We start from the raw sequence: 26,637 nt of genomic DNA on the forward strand, positions 1-26,637 counted from the left end.
CGGACTGATTCTGTGGCTCCATGGGACCCTTAGGGTCCCCAGAAGCCTACAGAGTCTGAGTGGCCCTAACTTGCTTCCATGGTGACCTCATAGGGTATAAGGTGAGCCCCTTTGGGGTGCCAGTCTGGGGTTCATATGGACTCGCTAAGGCTAAGAGGCACCCAGGTGTCCCTCTGGAAGGATACCCACCCTTTGTTTGTCTTCATGCTGGTAGCACAGGGAGGGAACACACAGAGTGGCCAAGGAGCCTCCCTGCTTATCACGGTGGAGGTTCTTCAAAACCTACAGTCTTAGACTGTAAGCTCAAAATTTTAAGAAGCTAATTCTTAGGAGACTATGGGATCAAAACATCTGGAAAACTGGGCACATTATGTGAATTGGAATGGGCCACCTTTGGGGTCAACTGGCCCTCTGAGGGGCCCTAAGACCTACTCACTGTCCAGGTAATTTATAAAATTATGGTCAGGACTCCCAGATACCCTAACCAATTCCCATACAACGATTCTTGGCTAGCCCAAACTGCCCCCCGTGGGTCCGATTCTGTGCTAATAGGAAGGACCAAAGTAAGACATTTGTAATCCAAGTAAAAGAGCCCAAAGTCTGTAAGGAAGCAAAGCCAATCAGGGAGACCCTGGCCGGGGGGCATCAGGAGCAGCAACGCAGATGAGCTTTTGACAAGGATGAACCTGTCAAAGTGTAGGGACCACAGTCCTTCTCTGACCTGGGGCCTAAAGCTGAGCTGCAGGAAGACAGTGCTCCTGCTTCTTGTAAGTGGCTTGTGTAGGGAGATACCTGATTTAGCAGCTCTGATAGCCCCCAGGAAACTTGATTCAGACAGAAATAGAATGTAAAATAACAGGAGCTGTCATATTTACCTTTAAGAGAAAGTGGGAGAGATGCCTGGGTGGCTCAATGGGTTAAAGCGTCTGTCTTCCACTCCAGTCAGGATCCCAGGTGTCCTTCAGGATGGAGACTTGAAGAAATATTCCCAAGCAGCTGCCAAACCTCCTTTGTTTTGGGGAAATTCCCTGTCTTCTCTGGCCCAATATGGATTTTCTATCCCCCTTATTAGAGGGAAAACATGGCACCTGCTCCTCTGGAGCTGATGATCATCTGAACTTAGAACCCTTTCTCTGCTCTCTGGCAGCACTTTGTCTCTTCTGCCTCCCCATCCCCCTTTCTCCTGTTTCTGTACCACCTTGGGTGCGGCCTGCATTACTGGCTTCTAGACCATCCTCAATTCCTCAGACACCACTGTTAAGGAGCAAGAAGGGCACCCACAGGACCTAGCATCACCCACTCCAGATCTCCCCACGTGTCTCAGGTGAAAATTGACCATGGGGAAGATACTGGTGAAACATATTTCAGCATTTAAACTAAGTTTGTTGGTTTAATTCAGACAGATGTATCAGTGGTAAACATGAAACTTTTATTCTGTCAAGGTTTACTGAAGGTCAAATAAGCTCATTATCTCTGTTGAAATTTGTTAATGAAGTGATGACTAAACTAATGGTTAATTGTTTCAAAGTTTTCATGGGTAATTGTTAATATAGCTTTCAAAGTCTTCGGTAACCTGAAACTTTAAAGTTTTGGTTGGATGACAAATGGAATTAAATTGTGGACATCTAGGTCTTTTGCAAATGGAATAGAATGGCAAAGCATTGATTACTGGACATAGGTTTGTGCCTTTGACTTCCTACTGCAAAGAAACTAAGAATATTTAGATCTGTTGGTAAACGTGTTTTGTGCTTAACTGATTCATAAATTTGCCATCTAAAAGAATTCTTTTGTAACACTACACAAATGGTTAGTACTTAACCATCACTAGATGTTAAGGTGTTTCTAAGAGTACATAATTCTGCTAACTATAACTATGACTAATGGAAATAAGGGAAACAACTCTATGTGAAAAAGTAAGAGATATGTAAGAAAGATATAAGGAATAGGAATACATTTTGTTAAAGGAAAAAAAGGTAATTTTGTCCTAAATGAGATTGTTGTTTGGAAGGAAATAGCTTGGGACAAAACCTAAATGCAAAGGACAGTTGTGGAAGGTTTGTGAAGGGAAATCTTCAGAAAAAGAATTTTAAGTATGGTCATGATGGACTAAGATTGAAATAAAAAAAAAAAAAAGACGTGTAGAAAGCTGGTTTTCTAAGATTTTTTATTTATTTATTTGACAGATAACAAGTAGGCAGAGAGGCAGGCAGAGAAAGAGAGGAGGAGGAAGCAGGCTCCCCACTTGAGCAGAGAGCCTGATGCGGGGCTCGATCCCAGGACCCTGGAATCATGATCTGAGCCAAAGGCAGAGGCTTTAACCCACTGAGCCACCCAGGTGCCCCCCCAATTTTTAAAGATTTTTATTTATTTATTTGACAGACATATCACAAGTAGGCAGAGAGAGAGAGGAGGAGAGTTTTCTCTCTGTTTAAAAGAACAAAGTTCTCTTAGGTTAACTGATCTGCTGTTAAGAAGAAAACGTAAATAGTTGTTTCCTCTTTGCCTCTCCAGAAAAACCATTTTCCACATTTCGCCTATATCAGGTATTTAACATCCCTAATTATATTTAGGCATGTGCTTTAAAACTTTCCAAGATTTTAGCAAATGTTGACAAGATTTAAATTGTAAGTGAAATCTCTTTAACTCATTAGGCTTTTCCTTGGTATGCTAAGTTACTCAGGAAGTATTGCTAAACAAATGATAATTCTTGGGTTACATTTGGGTAAATGCTATAAGGACTCTAGAGGTTCTATACATTTCTAAAAGTTTTAATGTTTTGATAAGGTCATCACTTGATATTTAATTATTGAAGTGTTACGTGTCACAGAAATAACCTGATTTCCTTGCCAGCTAAATTGTAAACTTTCATCTCATTAGCTCTTTAACCATATCTATTCTGAGTTTTGGTCATTTATAATTGTTTTAATTCTCTTGTAAAATGGGTTTCAACTTAAAGGAATTTCATAAAAAGGACTTTCAGGACAACACAGGTATTCAGTATCTTTAAGATCAGAACTGAAACGAGTAAGAATTTACACAACTAACTAAAGCTGCATTCAAACTAAACCAGAATTAGTAATATGGGATTAAATGAACTAAAAGATTATAATGTTATATCTCTTATTTTAGACATTGGTTGTTCTCTAATGTTTACTCTTTCAGACTAAGAAAAATTTTAATTAGTTACCTGTGGCTTTATGTAAAAATATTCATTTGTAAAAAAATCAAACCATTCAACTTTTCTCTCTATCTGAATGCTCTGAAACTCAAATGGTCTCAGCAAGTATTCTTTCTTCCATGGCAATCAGTCATTTGCATAAGTTCAATGAGAATCTGTTTTCCTTGTAACAGGACACCATTGGAAACATTGGTTATTTTACCAGGGCTTTGACTGGAATGTCATATTTGAAAAAGACAGCATAGACTCAGATATGACCAGACAGCTTTAAGGAACTAAGGTTGACTTTATGAAACCAGAGCCATAAAGACCCTTGGAACTGTTGGCCTGGTTAAGAACTCTTGTTTACAGAGTTTTTAGCAGCCTCACCAGGTGAGTAAAGAATGTCACTTGCTGGCAAGTGCAGGAACCGCAGGATACTTTGGGATCCTCAGGAAGATGAATTCGCCCAAATCAACAGTTATTGCAGGCATGTCTGATAGCAAATACTTGGCTTGGCTTCTCACCTAGAGAGGCTACTAAAAGTTCAACTTAGAGATTCCTTATAAGAAGTTCCAGCAAAGTAGATTCTAAAATATCTATATGATCACTCACTGTTTTTGCTGATCTTATGTAAATAATTAGGTCAAATCTGTTTAAACCGGACTTGTTTTTCAAATAAAGTAGTCCTAATTTGGCTGTCTCTGGAAATGAGTGTTATTTTAGAGAGAAAAAACTATGTTTCAGTAACACACCTTTGTGGATGTTAAGTTCTAGATTTGATTGTCTTTAAATGTTTGTTGTTTACCTAAGCTAGACAACTAGAGGTAAACTTAAAAGAAATTACCACAATAACTCATATATAGACAATCTTCTGCTGATTATTCTGTGGGGATAAAAACAGAACCCCATGGGCACATAATTATTTCAACAATTGGAAAATGGGATTGATTCCCCAACAATTGTGTAACTTAACTATTACCTTAAACAATTCTGTGGGTCTAAGATAATGAAATTGCCTAAAAGCCAGAAGCATACCCCATCCCATAGGATTAACTATGGACTTGTGGAGATAATAGATGACCTCACTTCTTTATGATTGGACTGGATGATGCATGTGGGACTCCCCTTATCTCTTGAAACGTTTTCTCCCACTTGCCAGTGATTCTTTTTAATTAGAAAAGGGCTTCTTAATGGTTTTATCCCTTGTCATATTTATCCTATAAGCCACCTCTATTGAGGTACAATTACAAACAAAGGCTTTAGCTAAGCATAGAACAGCCCTCAAAGCTCACTATGGGATAGTCCCTAACTGTAATGACTCTGAATCAGGTCCAGATTTGTTTTAGAAACCAAAGGCTGCTGATGGATGATGGAGGACAACGTATTAAATACCAGGCTACACTCATAGAGATGCCTGAAATAATACCCAGTACCCGTCAGACTTTAAAATCCAGGTACTCTTGTTCCTGAACCTGAATGTCGTACTTCTGTAGAGCATAACTGTTGGAGGTCATTGATACTGTTTATTCTAGTCAACTGGATTTAAAAGATTGTCGCAGCTATAATTTACCTCAAAGGCTCTATGGCAGGCCACCCCCCATAGTAAGTAGGCTTAGAGGAGACCTCAAACAGATTGGAAACTTAGAGATGTCCCAACACCTCCAAACCCTGGGAAAAACTCAAAGGCACATCTTCTGAGAAGCTTTAGAAAGGATCCCTTCAAACCATGTGGACAGGGCCCCACACTATTGTTCTAACCACCCCTACTGCTCTCAGGGTCTTAGTTATCACTGAATGGGTCCACTGATCTAGAGTAAAGAAGGCCCTCACCAACTGGATGAATCACACCATGGAAAGCCCAACCAAATCCTATGGACCTGCTCTGTCTCCACCTTCAATGAGACCCCACTGACTGATGGACATCTGTTCACCATGATCCCTGGCTATTGTTGACATGACACCAACACCCTCACATCAGGAGTTGGACTTTACATTGCTCCTCCTTCTGACTGGAATTTCTCCCAGAAACTTGTTATTTTTATTGCTTATTGGGCAGCCTTAGGAACCTTAAGATGATTGCTAAGTTCATAGAAAACATTATTACCAGGCAAGTCACTGCTGAAATACTAGCCTTGCAGGGCCATGGTAATAGATGATAATAATGCCCTGTAAACTAGGTGTTTAATGGGGCATCAAAGGGGGAAATGATTGGAAAAAAAAACTGCACCCTAAGATGGCTGACCAAACCAGCAAGGGAATTCCAGTCCCTGTCTCAAAGCCCTTCTGGGTTCTTCTTTCCTATCCCATTTTCCACACACGCCAAAAGTACCAAGTATGCAGAATTAGTAGGGCATAAATCCCCTCCCTGCTTGTGTTTTGGAGAACCACCTCATCTGAGCCCACCAGTGTTAAATAAACCTCTGATCCTCCAAAGTCTCCAAGTGCTGCTTGGTTCTTCTGCCAGGATCCAGTCCAGGTTCTGCATCAGCATAGCCTCTTTCTTGACAGTCTCATATTGCATAAATATTCTTGTAGTTTAAGCAGTTTTAAAAAAATATTTTAGAGGGGCACCTGGGTGGATCAGTGGGTTAAGGCCTCTGCTTTCGGCTCAGGTCGTGATCCCAGGGTCCTGGGATCGAGCCCCGCATCGGGCTCTCTGCTGGGCAGGGAGCCTGCTTTCTCCTCTCTCTCTGCCTGCCTCTCTGCATACTTGTGATCTCTGTCTGTCAAATGAATAAATAAAATCTTTAAAAAATATATTTTAGAAAGATTTTATTTACTTATTTGCAAACACAGACAGTGAAAGAGGAACACAAGCAAGGGGAGTGGGAGAGAGAGAAGCAGTCTTCCCGCAGTGTAGGGATCCCAATGTGGGGCTCAATCCCAGGACCCTGAGATCATGACCTGAGCTAAAGACAGATGCTTAATGACTGAGCCACCCAGCTGCCCCTCGTTTAATGAATTTTTAATATTTCAACTATGTTTTCTTTGTTTCACTTAATCTAATCACTTATTATTTCCTACTAATGAGCACTTGTGCTTGTAAACTTAATCCCTGTGTGCTTGCCTGCTGCCATTCCCATCTCTGTCCCAGTTTCATTTCAGTGTGCCACTTGTGTATATGATTTTTATGATGACTGATATGTTCTCCAGTTCATGCTGATTATATTTTATCAGGGACCCATGTAAGTGAATTTAATCTGTGGAAATTATGGTTTAAAATAGATGAAGTTTTACTGCCCACAATATGAAGAAAATCACATGGTAAGTGATAGATGTACATCTGTACCTATTTCCTATTGAAGTTTGGAGGCAGAAATAGAAGAAATCAGCAATGAACCAGTGTTACAGTGACCAAGATAAAAATATCTTTAAATTATTAATTTTTTAAAAATCTGACATCCTGAATAAATTTCAAAAGTATCAATTGGATTCCATTTAATAAGGACATACAAAGAACATACTATATCCATTCTTTTCTGTGTAATGTTTATTAAAAGTATAACCACACAAACATAAGGGAAGAGAGTAGCATAGCTAAATGAGTGATATTAAAATATTTGGGGATTATGATAGGTATAAAGCATAGTGAGAAAGGCAAGCAACTACAATGCTCTTGATGTGGGCTTTAACTAGAAGGAGGTAACCTGTCTAGAATACTGTTTAAGAGGCTAGTGTGTTCATTATTGTATGTAGAAGTGTAACTGAAACAACATTATTATTCATTTAAGTCTGTACTACTTTAAAGTCATCCAAACCCCTTCCCAAAGACACAGCATTTTCCCCAGCATGTGAACGCTGTTTACCATCTAGGTTTTTACTCCTCAAGCAAACAAAACATAACACTGCCCAAAAAAGGGGTTCTTATTCATACACATTGAATAAACTGAGGGTAGTCACACATAAATGTAAGTGTGACTGTTATTAACCCAGAGCAATCCCCTCTTTTACCAAGCACCCAGTCAGTGTCATATTCACTTGTAAAGTGAATCAGAAAAATATCCTTGGAATTACAAAATTCTACTTGGAAACTTAATAAGTACCAGATATTTGAGTAAAACCTAAAATTTAAAAAGAAAGATCATGATAAACACAAACAAAAGCTTCCCCCAGAGGAAGCAGAGATGTTTCAGGGAACAGAAAATAACTTCAAATATATTTAATTACTATGCTCAAGAAGTTCAAGAAAATATTGCATCTATAAGAAGATTAGGATTCTTTTTAAGGAAACACTTTAGAAAAATAAGGAATTATTGGAAGTTTTTTAAACATTGTACATCAATACAAATGTTTAATGGAAAAGTCAAGAAAATATGGTAGCACATAGAGTAAAAAAGGGTAAGAAAAGAAATGTGAGCAGTAGGATAAACTTTTTTTAAATTTAGAGGTGTGACTATTTATTATTTAATTGTTCCAGGAAGGGTTAGTGGACAAAATTCAGTGCACAGAGGTATAAAAGAGGTATAAAAGGTATAAATGCTTTTGAAGATTTTAATTGGGGCACCAATCTTCAAGATAGTTTAAGACGTATTTAAAATTTTCTGCATTCTTACTGATTTTTGCTGCTTCTGTCAGTGACAAAAAAAGTCAGGATCTCCTGCAATTAGTCTCTTTCTCCCTGTGTGCTGAAATTTTAGACTAATTAATTAGGTATATGCAAACTTAAAATGTTTGTATCTTCTTTATATAACTTTAATTACTGCTAAAGCTTAACTGTTTTCCACTGATAATACTTTTTTCCTTGAAGTCAATTTACCTGATAGTAATATGGCTACATGACTTTCTTTTTTTTTAACTAAGTTTTTTATTTTCATATGATTATAGATTCACATGCAATTGTAAGAATTCAGAGATCTCAGGTACCTTCTTCTCTCATGTTACCTAATGATAATATCTTTATACTTCGAAAACTACAGTATCACTACTGATACTGACATAGTCAAGATACAGAATAGTTAATAATTCTGCTTATATAAAAGTCTTGTATATTATTTGCAAGGTATATTTTGCTATTCTTTCTTATTTCAAACTCTTCATGTGTGAATGTAAATATATCTTTATAAATAGCATATAGGTAGATTATAAAGACAGCCTTTGTCTTTCTTACTGTTACAGTTCTATTGAGATTTAACTGTCAAACAACATAGGGCACAATAGACACATTTAAAGTCTATAGTCCTGTGAAGTGACACACATAATGTGAACTTGTGAGACCAGTATAATAAAGATAATGGACATTTCTAAATGCTCAAAAGTTTTCCTAATTTTTCTTTGGGTTGATCCCCAGGCAACCACTGATCTGTTTTCTGTCACTGTAATTTAGTTTGAATTTCCTAGGATTCTATGTAAAATAAATAATTTTATATAAAAGAAATCTTACATTATATACTTTCTTATATCTGGCTTCTTTCATTCAGAATAATTATTTTAAGATTCATACAAGTTGTTACATAAGTTGTCCCTTTGAGTTAATTGTGTGAATATGTGTGAATATACCATAATCTGTTTATTCATTTACCTTTTGAAAAATATTATTTTCTCTCTGTAGCTATTAACCAATACAACTGCTATAAATATTCAGCCATAAGTCTTTCTTTGTACACATGTTCCATTTCTCTTGGAAAATAACTGGGAGTAGAATGACTGAGCCCTATGATATTTCTATGTTTAACTTCTTTTTTTTATTTAAATTCAATTAGCCAACATATAGTACATTAGTAGTTTCAGATGTAGTGTTCAATAATTCTTAAGAAACTGCCAAACTTGTCTCTAAACTAGCATGCCTTTTTATATTCCAACCAGAAGATACGAGTGTTATTTTTCCACATCTCATCACAACTTGGAATAATTAAGCTTTTTATTTTAGACATTTTAATAGACTTTTAATGGTGTCACACTGTGGAGTTGTTTTTTGTTTTTTTGTTTTTTGTGTTTTTTTTTTTTTTGCATTTCTTTAGTGATTATTGATATTGATATTATTTACTTGTAATTTATGCTGCTTCTTTGAAGTTCCCAAATATTTTGCCCATTTAAAAATGGGTTTCAAATTTTAAAATTTGAAGTTTTTAAAAAAGATTTTATGTATTTGAGAGAAAAAGAGAAAGTATGAGCAGGGAAAGGGGAACCGGGAGAAGTAGGCTTCCCGCTGAGCTGAGAGCCCAATGCAGACTGGATTTCAGGATTCTGGGATCATGATCTGAACCAAAGGCAGATGCTCAACTTACTGAGCCACTCAGGTGCCCCTAAAATTTATTTATGGGTTTTCTTCTTACTTAGTTTAGTGAGTTCTTTGTTGTAGATAGAATCCATCAAATACATGACTTGAAAATACTTTTTAGTCTCTGCCTTATATTTTCATTTCCTTTATAAAACAAATATTTTTAACTTCGAAGTCCCATTTATCATTTCTTTTATGGTCCTTGTTTTTGGTGTCATTATTAAGAAATCTTTGCCAGAACTAGGTCACAAATATTCTCCACTGTGTTCTTTCAGGTTTTACATTTAGATCTATGATCTACTTTGAGTAGATCTTTATGTATTGTAGAAGATACAGATTGAAGTTAATTGCATACAGATAGCCAGTAGATCTAGTACCACATATTAAAAGGTTATCCTTTCTCCAGTGAATTTAATTTGTACCTTTTAAGAAAATCAATTGTTTGTATATGTGTGGGTCTCTTTCTGGAAGCTTCATTTAGATCCATTGATACATTTGTCTTAACACAAATACTGCACTCTCTAGATTCCCAGAGTTCTATAGTATATCTTAAAATCAAGTAAATGTAATTCTTTCTGGTACTTTTTAACTGTTGAATAATTATAGGGTCTTCAAATTTCTAGATGAATTCTAGAAATTAATTAATTAATTAATTAATTAATTTTTAATAAATTTGGAAAGAATTTATGGTTAGCACTCTTGAGTCTTCTGAACTCAGAATATGGTATATCAGTGCTTTGTTGCTATTAATGTAAAGATCTTGAACATCTATTGTCAGATTTATCCCACAGTATTTCATACTCTTGATGTATTATAAATGCTGTTATATTTTCATTTCGATTTGTTTATTGTTAAAATATATAAATAGAATTGCCTTTTTAAACATGGAACTTATATCCTGCAGCATTTACCAAATCACTCATTAGTTCACTAGGTGTGTGTGTGTGTGTGTGTGTGTGTGTGAAGTATAATGGATTTTCTGCATAGGAATCCTGTTGTCTGTGGCAATTTGGAGGTTCAATGTGGCATTTGTAAAATACCAGATATCTTTAAACATGTAGACCTGAAATAAAGTCAGAGCAGTGAGGTTGAGAGGAAGTATTTCCATTAACCAGGAAATGGTATGTATAAGGTGATATAACAGGAAGAAAGATTAGGACCAGTTTTCAGAAGATCTTGACTACCAATGTAAAAAGAATATATCACAAATATTCCTTAAAAAAAATGGATGAGGGGGGCACCTGGGTAGCTCAGTAGGTTAAAGTCTCTGCCTTCGGCTCAGGTCATGGTCCTGGGGTCCTGGGATCAAGCCCCACATGGGGCTCTCTGCTCAGTGGGGAGCTTGCTTCCCCCTCTCTCTCTGCCTGCCTCTCTGCCTACTTATGGTCTCTATCAAATAAATGAATAAAATCTTTAAAAAAAATAGGGGCACTTGGGTGGCTCAGTGGGTTAAGCCTCTGTCTTAGGCTCAGGTCATGATCTCAGGGCCCTTGGATCGAGTCCTACATCAGGCTCTCTGCTCAACAGGAAGCTTGCTTCTCCCCTCTCTGCCTATTTGTGATCTCTGTCAAATAAATAAATAAAATCTTTTTTTAAAAATGTCAGATGTTATAATATTTTAGGCAGTTCAAGTCTGTGATTTGTTGAATATTGTTTTGGACTATTGGAGATGACCATGGTGGATTAAGTGATTTCTAAAATGAGTAAATAGGGGAAAAAATAGTTATTACTCATGGCCCTACTGACAGGCATGGAACTATTTCATTTATTTTTAAACTGAAAATTTCCTTGACACTGATGATCTATCACTGGGATAAGGTCTACTGTGCAAATAAAGTGACATATAAATAAATAAACCATTGCTCATCTCTCCTCGTCACTTTTACTAACCTGGAGTTCTAGACAAATAGTGAATAATGGGGATTACTTTTGACTTTGCCATGTTTCTATAAAGAAATATCATGGACTTGTACATTACCATTTTCAAGTTGCAGTTTGGCCTCTGTCCTCTGTCTCCCCCATGTTATTACTCTCTATATAGATGGAAAAAATTTAATGGCACATAAAAGGTGATTTGAACTTACTAAATCATGACACTGGAACAAAGATTCTCCTCTGTATCAATTTGGTATATACCATATACATATGTTTATATGTAACACATTATTGTTATTGCTGGCACAGAAGAAAATTTAGTTTTTACTCCTTGGTCTGAAGGATTTCCAATATTTTGCTCTCAGAAAAAAAATTCTGTTTCTGTTTTGCATATCAGGAGTGGGTCAGAAGTATAAAGTACATTAGACTAGTGATTTTTTGGGTGAGAGTCTGTATACCCTTATTGTCCTTTGAACAAGGGATTGAATCTGCGGTATCTGCTTATATTATCATGCTATGAAGATATCTTTGTCTTTGGCTTTTATGCCATTGTTAGAATGGCTTTGTTTTGAAGTACAAACAGCTCTTTTCTTTGCATTTATGAGCATCCTGCTATGTAATGAACATTTCTTCCCTCTAGGCACTGCTGCTACTGCTGCTGTTGGCCAACTTTTATTGGAATATATGCCAAGCATTATGAAAATCATTTTACATATGATATCTCTCCTTATTTATTACTGTGTAATGAGTTGCACTAAATTTTAGCCGCCTGAAACAATGAAATTTATCGTGTCTTAAAATTTCTGAGGTTCAGGGATCTGGGAGTTATTTATTTGGCTCGTTCTGGCTCAGGATCTCTCTTGTATTTGGAATAAAGCTCTCAGTCAGTGTTGCAATCATTTGAAAGTTGGATCTCCTTCCAAGCTCACTCACATAGCTGGTATCTGATTTAATCTTCCAGCAACATTATTAGGTATATACTCTTATTGTTCTCATAAGATGTTCTCCAGATGTGGAGACTGAGGCCTAATTAATGAAGTTCTTGAACCTAGGTGAGGTTTGGTGGGCTAAGGTCTGGAGCCAATGACCAAGAAGGAATTCTTGAGACATCTTTGGTGCAAAATGGTGGTTTATTAAAGCACGGGGGACAGGACCCGTGGGCAGGAAGAGCTTCTGCCCCTGGTTGTGAGGGGTGGCAGGTTATGTACCCTGTGGTTGGGGGAAGGTGAGGGAAAGGGAGATTTCAACGGAGTTTTCATATGCTAAGGAGGGCCTAGGAGACCAGCTTTGTCTTTTAGCAAGCCATTAACATCAAGATAGTTGGGAGATTCCTGTCTTGCAGGATCGTGATCTCTGCAAGTTAGCTGTTTGTTTCTCATTTATGGCAGTCAGAGGTGCCTGAGGAGTGATGCACATATTACCGAGGGGAGCAGGTGGAGAGGGGGTGCAAGGTGCCAGCTTTTGCTTTGTCCTCAGCCAGCCTCCTGCTCCCTCATCATAATGAAGAACTTTAGTCTAATGCCAGTGTGTTCAATTTTATCAACTATGGCTAAGTCTCCTGATGAATGGAAAATAATTCTGGGGTGTTTACAATGATTACTTCTTTTGTTAGAGAAAATAAAATCTACATTTACTTTATAGGGGGTCCAGCTCCTTCACTCATCTGAAACAATCGAGTACTGTTGTGTTTTTAATCTTCACATTTATTCATATTATCCTGAATCCATACATGAGGTATTCTGGATCAGAGATAGATTTCTTATTAAGGACTTCCCAGTAAATAATAAATGAGTTATTTTACCTATACCCTATTCCCTACCCCTAGAGTGACTAGGGGTAGTGGCTAGTTAAGGTAGAGTGACTAGTTAAGGAGCCAAGTCCATTCTCTTACCTGAGTAGCCAGACTCATCCATAGGCAAGGAAGGAGAAAAATTACTTTTCTCTGTTTTTATGAAGTACTAGGAGACACGTGTCTGTTCGTCTCTTGAAAGCGCTTCTTCTTGCTCCAGTCCTTTGATACATAAATGAAACCTTTGGAAAAGCCAGAGACTATCTCCAGAGACTGCTTAATTCTTTCTGGCAATGAAAAACTACTATCCTAGAAGGATAGTGTAAAGTTTTTTCCGACAAAATAAACACAGCACCAGGCGAAGTGGGTATAGGGCAAGGTTTATTAAAGGTTCTCTCCAGTGAAGCTTCAGGACCCAGGTGAAGGGGAGCCGAGAAAGTTGCACCGGGAGGAGGTAGGCACCCTCAGGAGAGGTTCCTCAACTCTGGAAAGCAGAGTGGGGGAAGTCGCACCCAAGGCAGGGAGGAGGGGGCTTTTAAGGGGTCTTGAGGAAAGCTCAGGGGTCTTTTGGCAAGTTTCTCTTATTCGGATATCCCGCCTGCTCGTCGGGATCCCCTTGGTCCACAGGAGCCCGGGGCAGGGTTCTCAGATTCCTGTTTGGGCCTTTGTTCTCCTGTCCGAGCTCAGGTCTTGTGGCGGGAACTTTCGCCATCTTGGGCCTTTGTTCTCCTGTCTGAGTTCAGGTCTTGTGGCAGGAACTTTTGCCATCTTTAGTAGCCCTTCCTGCCAGCCCAACAGATAGTAGTTGCAGTCTTCATGGCACATTGAAGGGTTAATATAGGAACCTAGTCTAGGTTGTAGCCATCCATCAGCACTCTTGTCAAGATAAGAGTTTTATTATCCTTTTGAGTCAGGGCAATTTACTAGACAAATGGCTACGGATATAATTCTCATGGTGTGTGAAGAGTCTCAGGGGGCTAGAGCTTTTTACTGGAATGCTGAGAAAGTAAAGGCAATTTTATTTATCTACAAGGACCTACTGAGAGGCTATGGGGCCTCTCTCTTTTCTGAACAGCTTTGTTTTTACCCCGTTGTCATTTTAATGAAAGCTCTTTCTAAAAGGACTAATAGATTTGTACTATCACTTTCCGCAGGAGAACAAATTGTTTGAGGTATATCTGTGTTAGGTGCATCATATATCATCAAAACCCTTCACAAAGGTTTTGCACATTAGTCAAGTATTTGTGTTATTAATGAAGATGATTAATAATAACATCTCTAAAGTGACTTCCAGATATGTAACTTTCTGCATTAATCCCATTTTGTAAACAATAGCAATAATAATAGCAGATATTTATTTACCAATTACTCTATGCCAGGAACTGTTCTAGGTGTGTTACACAAACTATTTTAATGTTTGTAATTTCACAATAATCTGTGCAATGACTCATTATCCCTATAATGGGTAAGCGAAAGTACAGAAAGTATATATTTCTTATCTGAGGTGAAGCACTGGGAAGTTGCAGAGCTGAGATTTAAACCCAGGCACTTTGGTTCCATGTTGCAAGTTCTTAACTATTGTATGAATTCTCTATTTTGCACCTTTTGCAAGCCAAGCATTGTTTAAGGCACTGTGGATATATCACTGAAGGAAATATTGAAAGCCTCTACATTCATAGAGCTTATTTCCTGGTTAATGACAAGGTGGTCAGGTAAGGAAATAAAGCTAAGCCAATAAACCTATATGATATCATATTAGACTGGTAAGTACTATGGGAAAAAATTAAACAGAGTCAGAAAATAGAGTCTGAAAGGAGTTCCTATTTTAGAATTGTGAGGGCAGATATTTTCGATATTATCAGTTGCTTCTAAAACTGTGGATAATATGATAAATTTAGTCCATCAAGAACATTTTGTAAACAAAGCATAGAATAGAATAAAATCATTTTGAAAAGAGGATGTCAGAGTTCTTTGCATATAGTAAACAGTTTTTCATAAGGTATTTCCTTCAGTGTGTATACCTATTTGTGAATACTGAATCATAAAGTTAGTCATCTTTCTATGTGTCATTTTTAAAAATGTGATTTTGTTGTTGTTGTTGTTTGACACTGTGGGGAACCAGTAAGAAGGCCACTTGAGGCTGGTGGTCAGGGACTGGAAGAAAGTGGGTGGAATTGAAATCAGGATTGGGCATGTACATGGAACACCTGCAAGGCTCTGTGAGCCATGGTTAAATATTTGGCACTATTGTAAATGAAATGGGAAGCCATTTGAGAGTTTTGAGCAGAGTAGACATGATCTGATTTACCTTCTAGAAGGGTCATTTTGGCTGCCATATCAAAATAGATTGTATGTGAACAAGGACTGAACCAAATTAAAATGGAACATAGTTTCATGCAATTGTATCAGTAAGAGTAGAAATGGGATAGAGAATTTCTGATTCATGAAATCATAGAAATAGAATTTTAGACTAAGAGTAACCTAAACATTATTTATGAGGCCTGCAATTCTACTGTACAAATATTTTTTCTACAAACAACTCTATTTCTAGATTACTTTAAAAGATGAAGCTGTTCTGTTTCATCTACTGAAAAAGAAACCCACAGTAGTAATGAAGTAATAAGCCCTATAGGTCAGGATCATAGTTGTAAAGGAAGTAAATTTTGAAAAATGTTGATAAACTTTTTCTGTTGTCTTTATGAGCATATGACCATAAGAAGCATCCTTTTCATCAGCATGGAGATGGGCATCTATTAGAAAGGAATACATAGTGAAAGACTAAGGTATCATTTGGCTTCCAACATTCAGCAAGGGAATTTTGCAAATAAGCTAGTTTATTGTAAAAAAATTGTTCAAAATTCCTTAATTTCCTAAGTTGGTATTTCAGAAGAAGATGTGGCAAGCAAGCAAAGCAGAGAAAATAGGGAAATAACACTCTTGATTGTGGCAAGGAAAGAGAAAGGGAAAAAGAAAAACAAGGAATACAGACTCATACATCACGTTATCATAATCCAGATTTTGGCACAGAGAGAAAGAGATATGTTAGATAAATGAAAATGACATAACCACACACACATATACCATACTTAACACACCACATCCTGTACACACACAGCTCACACTACACATACATGCACCACACATATATACCACATACACTCACACAACGCATATACATACTCATACCACACACACAGTCTTTAAAACCCTAGAAACAAAAGGTTCTATCACAGGCTGCTGCTATCTCAACCTGGATCACAGCCACCTCAAGTTACCAGAACAGGGAGGTCAGACACAGATAAGGTACTTCCCGTCACACCTGTTTCCCACATGACATAGAAGCACCTGAGGGTCTGGCTGTAGCACTTACACCAGAGTGTTGTACTGGGCGCTGCAATGAGGGTGACAAGACAGACCACTTTAAGGCCATTGAAAGCCACAGCCAGACTTTAGGTGTATTTGTGGCTTCTTTGGGAACTGAAACTGAGGCTGACAGGTAATGACTGCTAGGCCCTGACTAAACGAGAGAGCCTAACTCAGGTTTAAGGGGTGATTGTCCAGCGGGATAAGCACATCCAGGTGAACCTTCATACAGAAAACCAGAGAACACTGAGGGTAACATAAGCAGAACCCAGATTCTTTTCTGCCTCTCTGAAACCATCCTAAAGTATTAGTGAAGAGGACTCTCAGAGAATCCAAGAATTGTTATCTAAAAGAGTCTGGGGATGCCTGGGTGCCTCAGTGGGTTAAGCCTCTACCTTCGGCTTGGGTCATGATCTCAGGGTCTTATGATCGAGCCCCATGATGGGCTCTTTGCTCAGCGGGGAGCCTGCTTCCCCCTCTCTCTCCGCCTGCCTCTTTGCCTACTTGTGATCCCTCTCTCTGCCAAATAAAAAATAAAATCTTAAAAAATAAAAGAGTCTGAACAGGAGGAGGGGCAAGATGGTGGAGAAGTAGGAGACCCTGTTTCAACTGGTCCCCTAAAGTGAGCTAATTATTTACCAGAATACTCTGAACACCCATGAAATCAACCTGAGATGTAAGATTCTACACTTCTGGATCTCTACTCTGCGGGGGCAGAAGACCAGTGGAGAGGTAAAGCAGATTGGGAATGATTGGACTGATATCAGAGGATAAACAGAAGGAGGAGGCATCCACCAGAACCAACCCATTGGAAAGTAATATCCCAACATAAAAGCGCCCTGTGATTGGGGACCAGCATTAACTTGGAGTCTGGTTAAACACACTCAAAAAGAGCAAAAGATCTTAAGAGACAACTGGTTGAATTGGGTGGTTACAGGCACGGGCCTAAGCCCGTGGACCAAAGACAGCCACTGCCGGCGACCACCCATGCCAGAGAGTGTGGCGCAAAACCTCCACACCAAGATCCCTAAGCCCTCAGCTTTCCACTGCTTGCACCACCGCTCAGTTAGGTGCACTCCCACTGGTGTGCATGAGGGAGTCTGGTGTGGATGCCAGCCAGCGCTCCCTAGAACTACAGCCTTTTGCACTCTGTGCACACTACACAGCCAGGGTCCGAATTATGCTCCCCACCCACACCTGAGAGAGCTCCATGCGGGTGCTAGCCAGAGGTCTCTAGGACTGGCTGAGAGTCTGAACACTCAGGCCAGGCTTGAAAAACAGTGCGTTATCTCTGGTTGGGATCTCTTGGTGGGCAGTAACCTGTGAAATCCTGAGGTTTGAACCCTTGACAGCAGTCATGGCAAAGGTAGCCACTAGAAGCCGGCTCCCTGGACCAATATCACTTGCCGTTTTTGTGGCACGGGGGTGCAGAGACAAGTGGGGGCCTTGGGCGACCACTGGGACAGTGGCTGGGAGTGTGCACTGCCTGTGGGAGGTTGCACAGCTCAGCAGAATTTGCAGGGGGGGTGGGTTGTGTGTTCTGGACCACCCAGAAGGGAGCAGACTGAGGCTTCTCTCTGAGACGGAGGTCTGGGTGCAGTTTGCTTTCCACTAAACCTACAAAAAGCCACAAAAAGCCACCAAAGAACAAAAACCTCCAGAGAACAAAAGCCTGAAAAATCAGATTCCACAGAACCCAGCCCCATGATAGGAGCAGGAGGGCTCAACCCAAGCAAGAATGACGGAAAAACAATGCAGCAGACCCTTCCTCCAGAAAGGCAGCCAAAAGAATGAGAGGACAACCACTATAGGGTCCCCATAAAACTGTAAAACCCCAGTATCAGGGGGAAACAAGATATTAAGCTCCCGGTATTACCCTAAAACCTGTATATGTCATAGATACAACTTTTATTTTTAATTTGTTCTCACTATATTCTTGTTCTTATTTTTTTTTTATCTGCTTACCGTTACAATTAGAGTTTCAATACAACATATTCCATAATAACCTTCTAACTTGAACTTTCTTCATACATATACCTGTGCTTTTCTTTTGCTTTTCTATTTTTTTAATATGCATATAGATATAAGCTTCAAGGTAATTCTCTTTCCCTAGTCAATACTACTCCTATATATAAACCAGTTTTAATTTCCCTTTATCTCTAGAAAGTTGAGTCCTTTAACAAAGATATCAAGAAACACCCAGGAAGAATCAAAATAACCTTCCTCACCCACATTGAGGACTTATAACCACCCTCCCATCTTTTTCTTCTGTCAGTATTTCTGTGTATTTGCTTTTTTTCCTGGTATTATATAAATCTTATCCTTGAGGTTCATTTGGGCTGGGTTCTTTATTTTTTCTTGTCATTTACTTCTGTCGGTCTTTTTGTTTCTCCGTTTTTGTTTATATACCTTAAATATCTTACCCTTGGAGCCCAGTCTGGCTGGGTCTTCTCTTTCTTTTCTGTCTCTCTCTTTCTCTTTTTTTCTTTTTTCTTTCTTTTTGGTAGTGACTTCCGATTGCTCAGAAGTGTTCCAGGGTGCACCTTGCCTGGATTGCGATTGATATATTCAGATACACATCCCCTCAACTGCCTCTTAACAAAATGACTATGAGGAGGAACACCCAACAGAGGAAAAATTCAGAGACTGTGCCCTCTTCATCAGAACTATTGGATACAGGCATAAACAGTATGTCAGAAAGGGAATTCAGGGTAACAATTACCCAGCCAATGGCTAGGTGGAGAAAACCATTAGTGACAACATGGAATCTCTAAGGGCAGAAGTGAAAGCAACCTGGGAAGAAGTTAAAAATGCTATCAATGAGATCCAATCTAATCTAAGTACTCTAACAACTAGGGTAACTGAGGCAGAAGATAGAATTAGTGATCTAGAGGACAAACTGATAGAGAAAAAGGATCAGAAGGAGGCCTGGAGCAAACAGAAGCTGTGAAAACAGAATTAGGGAATTAAATGATGCCATGAAATGTTCCAAAGTCAGAATTATTGGGATCTTTGAGGGGGAGGAGTAAGAAAGAAGGCTATAAGATATAGTTGAACAAATTCTTGATGAAAATTTTCCCAGTCTGGGGAAAGGAACCAGCATTCATGTCCTAGAGGCAGAAAGATCACCCAAGACCAATGGATCTAGAAAGACCTTAAGACACTTAGTTGTGAGACTGACGAATTATAATTTTAGACAAGAGCTCCAGAGGGCAGCAAGGGGGAAGAGATTCCTTATGTACAGAGGAAGGTCCATCAGAATAACCGACCTGTCCACAGAAACCTGGAAAGCAAGAAAGGGCTGGCAAGACATATTCAGGGCACTAAATGAGAAGAACATGCAGCCAAGAATACTTTATCCAGCGAGGTTGACATTTAGAATGGATGGACAGATAAAGAGCTTCCAAGACCAGCAAGGTTTAAAAGAGTATGTGACCACAAAGCTGGCACTACAAGAAATATTAAGGGGGGATCTATAAAAGAAGAAAGAACCCAAGAGTGACATAGAACAGAAATTTACAAAGACAATCTATAGAAACAAGGACTTCACAGGCAACATGTCAATAAAAACTTATCTTTCAATAATTACTCTCAATGTGAACTGCCTAAATGCTCCCATGAAATGACATAGGGTTGTAGATTGGATAAAAAAACAGGTCCTATCCATATGCTGTCTACAAGAGATCCATTTGGAACCTGAAGATACATCCAGACTGAAAGTGAAGGGATAGAGAACCATCTTTCATGGCAGTATGCATCAAAAGAAAGCTGGGATAGCGATTCTCATATCAGACAAATTAGATTTTAAACTAAAGACTGTAGTCAGAGATAAAGAAGGACACTACATCATTCTTAAAGGGTATATCCACCAAAAAGATCTAACACTTGTAAATATTTATGCCCCCAATATGGGAGCAGCCAACTACATAAGCCAACTGTTAATCAAGATAAAGAGTCATATTGATATGAATACATTAATAGTAGGGAATCTTAACATGCCACTCTTACTAATAAACAGATAATCCAAGCAGAAAGTCAGTAAAGAAATGAGCATTGAATGACATATTGGACAGAAGGACTTCATAGATAAATACAGAACATTCCACCCTAAACCAACAGAATACTCATTCTTCTCAAGCGCACATGGAACTTTCTCCAGAATAGACCACATACTTGGTCACAAATCATGTCTCATCTGATACCAAAAGATTGAGATTATTCCCTGCATATTCTCAGACCACAATGCTTTGAAACTGGAACTCAACCACAAGAAAAAGCATGGAAGGAATTCAAGCACTCAGAAGCTAAACACCACCCTATTTAAGAATGTTTGGATCAACCAGGAAATCAAAGAACTTAAACAATTCATGGAAATCAGTGAGAATGAAGACACATCAGTACAAAACCTATGGGATATGGCAAAGGCGGTCCTAAGGGGGAAATACATAGCCATCCAAGTCTCATTTAAAAAAAAAAAAATGAAAAATCCAGAACACACCAGCTCTCTTTACACCTTTAAGAACTGGAGAATCAACAATAAATTAAGCCAACCCACACAAAAGAAGAGAAATAATCAAGATTAGAGCAGAGATCAATGAGATAGAAACCAGAGGTACAGTAGAACATATCAACAAAATTAGAAGCTGGTTTTTTTTTTTTTAAAGAATCAATAAGATTGATAAACCACCTGCCAAACTAATCCAAAAGAAAAGAGAGAGGACCCAAATTAATAAAATTATGAATGAAAAGGGAGAGATCACGACTAACACGAAGGAAATAAAAACAATTATCAGAAATTATTAGCAACAGTTATATGCCAATAAGTTAAGCAACCTAGATGAAAGGGATGCATCCCTGGAAACCTTAAACTTCCAAAACTGAATCAGGAAGAAATTGACAACCTGAATAGAACACAATCTAGTAATGAGATTGAAGCAGTGATCAAAAACCTCCCAATAAACAAGAGCCCAGGACCTGACAGATTCCCTGGAGAATTATACCAAACATTCAAATAAGAAATAATATCTATTCTCCTGAAGCTGTTTCAAAAAACAGACACAGAAGGAAAACTTCCAGATTCTTTTTATGAAGTCATTATTATCTGATCCCCAAACCAGGCAAAGACCCCATCAAAAAGGAGAATTTCAGACCAATATCCCTGATGAATATGGATGCCAAGATTCTCAATAAGATCCTAGCTAATAGGATCCAACAGTACATTAAAAAGATTATCCACCATGACCAGGTGGGACTTATCCATGGGATGCAAGGGTAGTTCAACATTCACAAATCACTGTGATAGAACAAGTCAATAAGAGAATAGAGAAGAACGACATAGTCCTCTCAATTGATGCAGAAAACCGTTTGACAAAATACAGCATCCATTCCTGATTAAAACCGTTCAAAGTATAGGGATATGGGGAACATTCCTCAACTTCATAAAATCTATCTGTGAAAAACCCACAGCGAATATCATCCTCAATGGGGAAAAGCTGACAGCCTTCCCTTTGAGATCAGGAACACAATGATGTCCATTCTGCCACTGTTGTTCAACATAGTACTAGAAGTCCTAGCAACAACAATCAGACAACAAAAAGAAGTAAGAGGCATTCAAATTGGCAAAGAAGTCAAACTCTATTTGCAGATGACATGATACTTTGTATGGAAAACCCAAAAGACCCCACCCCCAAGCTACTAGTACTCATACAGCAATTCAGTATTGTGGCAGGATACAAAATCAATGTACAGAAATCAGTTGCTTTTCTATACACTAACAATGAAAATACAGAAATGGAAATTAGAGAATCAATTCCATTTACTACAGCACCAAGAGCCGTAAGATACCTGTGAATAAATCTAACCAAAGAGATAAAGGATCTGTACTCGAGGAACTACAGAATACTCATGAAAGAAATTGAAGAAGACAGAAAAAGATGGAAGAGCATCCTATGCTCATGGATCAGAAGAATAAACATTTTAAAATGTCTATACTGCCTAGAGCAATCTATGTTTTTGGTGCCATCCCAATCAAAATTCCACCAGTATTTTTCAAAGAGCTGGAAGAAACAATCTTCTGGTATGGAACCAGAAGAGTCCTTGAATTGCTAAGGAAATGTTGAAAAAAACAAAACAAAACTGGGGGTGTCACGTTGCCTGATTTCAAGCTTTACTATAAAGCTGTGATCACCAAGACAGGATGGTACTGGCACAAAAACAGACACATAGACCAATGGAATAGAGTAGAGAGCCAAATATGGACCCTCAACTCTATGGTCAAATAATCTTAAACAAAACAGGAAAAAATATACAGTGGAAAAAAGACGGTCTCTTCAATAAGTGGTGCTGGGAAAATTGGACAGCTGTGTATAGAAGAATGAAACTCGACCATTCTCTTACACCATACACAAAAATAAACTCGAAATGGATAAAAGACCTCAACATGAGGCGGGAATCTATCAAAATCCTAGATAATATAGGCAGTAACCTCTTCGACATTGGCCACAGCAACTTCTTTCAAGACATGTCCCCAAAGGCAAAGGAAACAAAAGCGAAAATGCACCTTTGGGACTTCATCAAGATCAAAAGTCTCTGCACAGCAAAGGAAACAGTCAACAAAACAAAGAGGCAACCCACAAAAAGGAAGAAGATATTCTCAAGTGACACTACAAAGGGCTGATATCCAAGATCTATAAAGAACTCCTCAAACTCAACACACACAAAACAGATAATCATGTAAAAACATGGGTAGAAGATATGAACAGACACTTCCCAAAGAGGACATACAAATGGCTCACAGACACATAAAAATATGTTCATCATCATTAGCCATCCGGGAAATTCAAATCAAAACCACACTGAGATACCACCTTACACCAGTCAAAATGGCCAAAATCAACAAGACAGTAAGCAAGTGTTGGAGAGGATGTGGATAAAGTGGAACCCTCTTGCACTGTTGGTGGGAATGCAAGTTGGTACAGCCACTTTGGAAAACAGTGTGGAGATTGCTTAAGAAATTTAAAAATAGAGCTACCCTATAACTCTGCAATGGCACTACTGGGTATTTACCCCAAAGATACAGCTGGAGTGAAAAGAAGGGCCATCTGTACCCAATATTCATAGCAGCAATAGCCACAGTTGACAAACTGTGGAATGAACCAAGATGCTCTTCAATGGACAAATGGATAAAGAAAATGTGGTCCATATATACAATGGAGTATTATGCCTCCATCAGAAAGGATGAATACCCAACTTTTGTATCAACACGGATCGGACTGGAGGAGATTATGCTGAGTGAAATAAGTCAAGCAGAGAGAGTCAATTATCATATGGTTCGCTTACTCGTAGAGCATAAGGAATAACATGGAGGGCATTGGGAAATGAAGAGGAGAAGTGAGTTGGGGGAAATCAGAAGGGGAGATGAACCATGAGAGACTGTGGATCCTGAGAAACAAACTGAGAGTTTTGGAGGGAAGGAGGTAGGGGGTTGAGTGAGCCTGGTGGTGGGTATTAAGAGGGGCACGTATTGCATGGAGCATTGGGTGAGGTGCATAAAAAATGAATTTTGGAACACACACACACACACACACACAATTTAAATTAAAAAAAAAATAAGAGTCTGAACGTTACTATGTAAAATGTCTTTTCAGTTACTAGGTCAGAAACGACTGGACTAGTTATAGATTGGGGTTTATTGTTACTAACAGGAAGCTAGTGGCTCAGAGAGAAATGATCAGAATGTTTACTGGAAAAATAAAGTAAATTTTCTCTGCATATGCAAGGTGCAGTGTAAGTTAAATTTTGTAAAAGCACAACACAGTTTGTTACCATTTATTGTCTGTGCTGTATGTATGCCTGGCCTGACTCCAAAGATTATAAGTTTGAGCCATAGAAATATGAAAGAATGTATATGGACCAAGGGATCATGGAAGAAATGCCCATGGGATTCAATGCAAGACCTCTTACTGGAGAAAAAATAAATACAAAACCATTTGAAGAATAAACCTTTCATTTTAGGTGGGATGCATTCACAGGCTGGGAAGGTAGCATGAAATTTTTCTTTTGATACTGTGAATTTGCGTCTGTAACTGGTTTCATATTGAGGGACATGTGTTTCTGTGGGACTGGTCTTCTCTTTTGCTCTGCCAGCTTTTCCTTTTCACCTGGAATTATATCTTCAAAAACAGGACGATTAAGTTGTCCTTGATTTAAAAAAAAAAAAAAAAAACAACTGTAGCTACAAACCAGTGATTTTTAATCAAGGGTCTTTTTTTTTTTCCCCCTCTCTTCCTGATTAAGTAGACTCCACACCCAACATGGGGCTTGAACTCACAACCCTAAGGTCAGCATTGCATGCTCTACCACCTGAGCCAGTCAGGTACCCCTGAACCAAGGATCTTTAATAAGTAAAAATTTCATACTATCTCTATGTTAAAGGATGATGGGCTATGTTATATTAATTACATATAGTTTCCTTTAATCAACATATTTAGCTCTTTTAATATTGTTACTTTTTTATTTAATTTCCATATTTTCTATTTATAACATGCATTTATGCTATAATCAGAAAAACAGTTACACAATGGAAAAATAAAGTGTGATTTTATGTCTGTAAGAATCCTAAAGCAGTAACGTCACTCCTGGAAGGGGGTATTAAGAAGAGCACATATTGCATGGAGTACTGGGTGGGGTACATAAACAATGCATCTTGGAACACTGAAAAAATAAAGTTAAAAAACAAAACAAAACAAACTAATTCTTAAGGAATAAATTCATAGAACTTACCTGGCTTTGTACATGGCTTTTCTTACCTTAGCTTTTGGAGACTTACCAGATTTCAAAAGACAAAGAGATTTTTTTAAAGTCAGAAAGTAGTTTTCTAAATATTAAATACTCACACTCTATTTTCCACCCAGCAAACTCAAAATGATACATCTGTGACCTGGTAATAAACTAAAGAAATTATGACTAAACTCCATGGACAGACCTGAATTTGCTGTTTAAAAATGTATATGCAAGGGCGCCTGGTTGGCTCAGTGGGTTAAACCTCTGCCCTTTGGCTCAGGTCATGATCTCAGGGAACTGGGATTGAGCCCTGCATTGGGCTCACTGCTCATTGGAGAGCCTGCTTCCTCCTCTCTCTCTCTGCCTGCCTCTCTGCCTATTTGCAATCTCTGTCTGTCAAATAAATAAATAAAATCTTTTTAAAAAATGTATATGCATATGTTACAGTTTCCCAAGATGTTGGTGCCAGGCATTAACATTACCCAGGAATGTTAAAATGCTGACTTAGCATTCTGTGTAAAATATTTCATATGTGACCAGAGTGGAACACTCTGACCCATACCATAATGTTTAACAAGTAGCCAAGAGATCATACATTGGAAAGGAAATCATGACTGATAATGTCTAAATGTTTTTTAATAAAATACTTTTTCAAAATGCTAAAGGCCCTCTGTACCTGAAATATAACATATTTTGTTCCTTTTTCTAAAATTTGCTTTATTATTAAAATTAAAAATCTATTTTACTTTCAATGGGAAAAGTATCTGTTAACACACCATGTTTAAAAGTTCAGTATATTGATATAAAGTGAAAACTTAAAATGAATTAAGTTACCTTATTAATATTAAGGTTATTGAAATTTTCAAGTGGTGTATAATTTTTAATACTTAAGACTAATGCATCACAGTCAAGATGGTGGAGAAGTAGCAGGCTGAGACTACTTCAGCTAGCCGGAGATCAGCTAGATAGCTTATCTGAAGATTGCAAACACCTGAAAATCCATCGGCAGATCGAAGAGAAGAAGAACAGCAATTCTGGAAACAGAAAAACAACCACTTTCTGAAAGGTAGGGCCGCGGAGAAGTGAATCCAAAGCGACGGGAAGATAGACCCCGGGGGGAGGGGCTGGCTCCCGGCAAGCGACGGAGCAACCGCGCACAAAATCAGGACTTTTAAAGGTCTGTTCCACTGAGGGACATCGCTACAGAGGCTAAACCGGGGAGAAGCCCACACGGGGTCAGCGAGGCATCAGGTCCCGCAGGGGCACAGAAGGATCGGGGGTGTCTGAGTGTCGCAGAGCTTGCAGGTATTGGAACGGGAAAGCTGGCTACAGAGACAGAGCCGACAGTAAGCTCACAGCTCGGTGTTACCTTGAACCGGTCGCAGGCTCGGTGAGCTCGGAGCATGGCCGGAGGTCAGGCAGACGGGAATAACTGGGCACTGTTCTCTGAGG

The sequence above is a fragment of the Mustela nigripes genome, chromosome 12 (assembly GCF_022355385.1).
Source record: "Mustela nigripes isolate SB6536 chromosome 12, MUSNIG.SB6536, whole genome shotgun sequence".
Taxonomy (NCBI): Eukaryota; Metazoa; Chordata; class Mammalia; order Carnivora; family Mustelidae; genus Mustela; species Mustela nigripes.